General features: G+C 34.0%; 1 long non-coding RNA gene across 4 annotated transcripts in view; it reads right to left on the bottom strand.

Annotated features, from left to right (window-relative positions):
- Positions 1-6,000, bottom strand: part of LOC137629592 (uncharacterized) — a 68,458-nt gene that overhangs the window by 32,323 nt on the left and 30,135 nt on the right. Inside the window, exon 1 of one of the 4 annotated variants that reach the window (XR_011041543.1) lies at positions 2,737-2,895. The exons of the other annotated variants lie outside the window; for them this stretch is intronic. This is a non-coding gene — a long non-coding RNA (uncharacterized lncRNA). Of the gene's footprint in view, positions 1-2,736; positions 2,896-6,000 lie in introns of those variants that run through there. 4 annotated transcript variants of the gene reach the window in all.

Raw genomic sequence — 6,000 nt, 5'->3', positions numbered from 1 at the left:
CATAGTATCGATTAGTTAATGAGGCCGGAAAAGCTGTTGAGGCTAGCTAAATAAGGCATGCAAAACAACAGCGACGCCATAAAATGGCGGGTCCGGTAGCAGCAAAGCTCTGCCAAAAAACATAAAATATCTCGAAAAGTAAAAGTTACTTTACGGTCAGAGCTTATTTAAACAATACTGGAACCTTGTACTCAACTTTCCAGAAGAAGGCAAGGCCAAGGGTAGAGACATGGCTAAGATGCAAGTCGATAAGATAAGCACAGGGAAAAATCCGTCTAGTAAGGCAAGCTACTAAGCGAAGGACGAGGACGGACGTGACGTCATTTAGCAATGGCGCCCATTTGTTTACGTCTCGAGTACCAAAAGTAGCCACGGACGAGATTAGCTGTGGAACGGCTCCCCAGCTATTCTCCGCCCATACACATCGAAGTGTTAACTATGTGGGGTGCAGATAGCTATGTGGCGCGTTAATACATGCGTCCCCTGTTGATATACGATGTCTTAAAGGGAAACCTTTAGGATACTCGCTCCAGAAGTTAGAATTCTGTGATAACCTGTGGTTAAATTCTCTGGGAATATCTAGTAGTTTATATACCCAAGGAAGCTACCAAAAAGGAACCTTCCATCAGGACGCCATGGCTTGAGCCCAAAAAACTCTCTTCAAATATTTAGGAACCATCATTACCAGCAATGGATCCCTAGTTATAGAATTAAAGGAGCGAATGGGGAATGCAGAACAAGCATTTGAGCAAGCTAAAAACAGTTTAGTGCTTGTAAGATATTAATTTATGGACACCCATCGTGGTACAGTACTGTAACAACTGGTACAAAATTTCCTGCCTTTGAGAATATACAGTAACATTGAGAAGGATTTTGGGAATCAAATGGCAGCATCATATAACAAATGCGGCAATTCGTGAGGTGGCATGCTTGCCCAATGTGAACGATATAGTTAGATTATCAAAATCAAGCATATTTTAGGGGGGACGACGAGTTAGTCAATGTACGTACCAAAGACTGGAGTCGCAATGGTGTTTTTAGATACAAAAATATACCCACTAAGAAATGATCTCTGTTATTGGCTTGCGTTAAAAGAAAATCAACGAGTTAACAAGATGAAAAAATACGTACTGTATCCTAAATGTATACCAATATGAAGAGGATTTGTTTATATACAATAAAACTTTGCTTTAGTGCACAGAAATAAAGCAGACATTAACCATGGCCAGTAATATGACGCCACTTCCAGACACACGAAGGTTCACACAGAGGTAATGTCTAGTGCTTTTGGTAAACAACAAACATTGAACGAGCGCACGTGGCAAACTTGCTAAAAGGTAAACTGCTGGATTGTGCGAGGGGCCAATGGACGGCCTGGTGGGTCCATGATCAACATTCTCTTCCTCCCTCCTCTTTACTTAACCAAAGCACCTTTGTCTCACTTCCTTAACTTTTCAAGCTGACCGACATGTACAGTAACTAATTAATTTATATTATCTTCCTAATACACAGTTTGAATAATTTGGTTTAAGGGCTTTTAGCTACTGTGCGCCTAGACATTATAATAAACTGCCAACTGAAATGAAGGACCTAAAGGGAGCAATTGAATTTAAGAAGAAACTAAAGACATTACTTTTCACAAGATCATATGATTTGGAAGATGCTACAATCAAAGAATTGTATAAGTTATAATGAAAATGTTTCGTTGTATGATTATGGACCCGCCCGATAAGTAGTTCACTCGACTTCAGTGGAGGGTTGGATTTAAACCCAAAACAAGTAAACAAGTAATGGACATCAGTGTTGGTTAGAAGCAGGGACGAACATTTTCTGCACCGAAGCTACGGGTTTTGTTATAGAATTCTGGATTTATCCAAATTAATAAAGGTTTACACCATTCAGCCATGAATAGATTTAATAATTTATTAAAGATAATGCCTCGGTACTCAATTGTTACCCAAATCCCCATACGCACTACAAAATCCAAATACGATAGGGAACAAAGCTACTTCGATAAGTAACCCTGCCCTTGACCATGATGTGTGTAGTCTTTGACAAACTTTGTAAGGGAAAATATTACTCTAATCGTAAAAATTCCATTGATTTTACTGTTATTAAAGTGATCAGCCTTATAAAAACCCTCTTTTCACAAATGAAGCATATTCGATAATAATCTGTTCCTATCAATTTTGTATGGTCACTTTATAATACAGCTATTCACCCGCAAAGCTAACTTTTTTTTTGACAAGAGTGTATCCAAAAGCTTAAAGATACAATGCATCCAAAACACATTTCAAAACATCGACAATACCCCAATGATGACGTCAATATTATTCATCTTGGCTTACCTATTAATTGTTCAACCTGCAACCGATGGATGATCTGACCCTGATCTGGCCTTCCTGTTTACTTCGGGAGCACTTGCCGAACGACAATCTTTGACAAGCTTACACTTCTACGTCTACCACTGTACTTAAGTGGTTTTCCAATTTTCTAATCAGGGGATGAAGAATTCCTTTAGCCAACAGAAATCAATCATCTTCACTTGGTATTAGGTGTTTTCATTAACGTTTTATGAAGCTTCATTTACAGAGGCACTATTAAAGTAATATACGCTTCAAAGTACTTAAAATATGTAATTTTAAGCTTTATTTCTTTGCACTAAATTAATGTTTCGTTTTATCTAATAAAGCTTAATATAAAAACATTAGTATACATTTAGGATACAGTACATACTTTTTTACCCTGATAGCCCAGTGATTTTCTTTAAACATAAGTCAGTAAGAGAGGCCATAACAACGCCACAACCGTGCTCCATTCTAGATGGGGTGATCGTGGTGGGTTTTGGGTAGAGTCCAAGGCTCCAGTGGAGAGGGTATATTTCTTTAAGCATATACAAACTGAGAAACAGATAGGAAGGAAAAATAAAAATGTAACTGTTCTAGATTGTTACGAAATGGTCAGTCTAAATAAAGTTACGCGATGTTCTTAAAAAGAAGAAGAAAAAAACATGAATCTAGATTGGTTTCACAGTATTTTCAAGCATATATACTACGGTAAGTGCACGAATGAATTACAATCATTTGGAAAATAAAATGAAAAATTCCGAAACTTGTAACGTAGGAGGATTCCCGATCACATTTTGGACTTGATGCTGAAGGACGTCCAACTGAAATTATCAGGGGTCTTTAACAGATAACCTATTTCATAAACAATTTAAATTCAATTTATCCAGTTTAATCATTCTAAATTACACTCATACATACGAAGAAATATACGTGTGAGCATATTGAAAAATTCAGCTTCCGAAATCGTATCACTGGCATAAAAGATAACAAGGTCCTATCATATTTAAATTTCAATTAAAACCTATTATTAAAAAAACACTCGTTAACTTTAACTTATTTAGGAACAAAATAAAGGAGATTAAGAGTAACAAACCTACCCAAAACATAGACAGCAAAGCTAATACACAAAACCAGCCTTCCCAAAATCACAAAACACAATAATTAAACACATACACTCATAGAAAAGCACAACCGATTTAGTCACTTATTTTGTTCGTTGCCGAAATATTTTTAAAATAATATTAATTAAAAGAAATAACTTCCGCAAGGAAAATAATAATTAAACTTGGAAGGTTGTAAAATGTAATAATCATGATTACTTATTTCTATAGTGTGTTTGTACAACTTCATTTGAATAGATATTTCTAAAATTTAGTTTTGAGTCACTAGTAAAAGACTAGTGTAAAAATGTATCCAAATATGCATGCACGTTGCTTATTTGTACACTTGGTGAAACAATGGGCGGTATTCATAAAGAAAAGGATATGCTTATACTTGCTAAATATGAAGGAAATCCTTCTACTTGTATTCATAAACATTTCAAGCAAAAGCTTCTACTTTTAGAGCAAAAGCATATCCTTATAATCACATAAAAGTAAATGGTTATACATAAAGAAGACCCTTTACTTCATATAAAGAGCATATGCTTCGAAAAAGCTGAGTCTGGTCAGTAGCAGACTGCAGTTCGAAGAGAAAGGTTGTTCTGTCTGATTCTCAGCACGATGGCAGATTTTGTGGATGTGAGGCATGTTAAACAATACATGCCCCGTTTACCCACACTTGATCGTGATTTCAAGATGTTATTCCGTTTTGAAGAACAAAATGTACAGTGGCTTGCGGACAGATATCTTGTCCACACCTGGAATCTATGAAATATCAAGGTTAAGCCATAACTTGGCAATGTGCATTTTACATTTGCTTTTGCATGTATAAACAGTTGGGAGAATACAAAGGCTGCTGTATTTAGGGATGTATGTATGTACAAACAGTATATATGTATGTATATATGTATGTATGTACAAACAGTATATATGTATATGTATGTATGTACAAACAGTATATATGTATGTATATATGTATGTATGTACAAACAGTATATATGTATGTATGTATGTATGTATATATATATAAATATATATATATATATATATATATATATATATATATGTGTGTGTGTGTACAGTACATGCAAATATACTGTATTCATATAATATATAAATATAGTTTTTATATATTATATGTATGTATATATATATATACATATATATAATTATATATATATATTATATATATATATGTATATAATATATAAATGTATATGTATGTATATATATGTCTGTGTATATATATATGTATATATATGTATATATATATATATATTATATATATATATATGTATGTATGTATATATATGTCTGTGTATATATATATGTATATATATGTATATATATATATATATATATATATATATTATATATATATATATTATATATATATGTATATAATATATAAATGTATATGTATATATATGTCTGTGTATATATATATATATATATATATATATATATATATATATCGTATAAATATATATATATATATATATATATATATATATATATATATATATATATATATATATATATACACACAGAATACTCATATACTGCAAAAGCTTATATACATGCATGTAAATACACATAAACTATATATATATATATATATATATATATATATATATATATATATATATATATATATATATTATATATATATATATATATATATATATATATATATATATATATATATATATATATATCTCGATTCGTACCAGAAATAGATTGTTCTAAATCCCAAACCTGAAATAATTTAGCTGAAATCAACTATTTCAATTCCGTTTGCTTTAAACCTCAATTACCATTCGCCCTTCGTCCGGGTATCTTAAAGTTTCCTTCAAACTGCAAAGTTGAGCGTTTAGCGTCTTCAAAACTTTTCAACTCAAATCCATAAATCAAATCACGTCGTCGTACGTCGTCGTCGTACGTCGTACGTCGTACGTCGTCGTACGTCGTCGTTCGTCGTCGTCGTCGTACGTCGTCGTACGTCGTCGTCGTACGTCGTCGTACGTCGTCGTCGTCGTACGTCGTCGTACGTCGTCGTACGTCGTCGTCGTACGTCGTCGTCGTACGTCGTCGTACGTCGTCGTCGTACGTCGTCGTCGTCGTCGTCGTCGTCGTCGTCGTCGTCGTCGTCGTCGTCGTTGTTATAAAACAAGAATGGAATTTTTCGGAGTCCTAAAAGAATTCGGAAGAAAATCTTCTCGGATTTCCAAATGGCTTCAGAAGAAATAGCCATAGACTTAGCATGGAATTCTGAATGCCTCCAGAACGGAATCTCAGAACGATATCGGAAGCAAACTTTCTCGGGTTTCCAAATGGCTTCAGAAAAAATAGCCATAGACTTAGCAGGGAATTCTGAATGCCTCCAGAACGGAATCTCAGAATGTTTTCGGAAGAAAACTTTCCCGAATTTCCTAAAGTCTTCAAAGGACATAGCCGTATACTTAACATGGATTTCTGAATGACTCCAGAACTGAAATTTCCAGCAGCAGTCCTGAACATCTCCTCCCCGAGCTTCAAATGACTTCTGAAGA

The sequence above is a fragment of the Palaemon carinicauda genome, chromosome 37 (assembly GCF_036898095.1).
Source record: "Palaemon carinicauda isolate YSFRI2023 chromosome 37, ASM3689809v2, whole genome shotgun sequence".
NCBI classification, from domain to species: Eukaryota; Metazoa; Arthropoda; class Malacostraca; order Decapoda; family Palaemonidae; genus Palaemon; species Palaemon carinicauda.
Note: the sequence above shows the minus strand (reverse complement) of the source record. Positions and strands in the feature narration are given on the sequence as shown.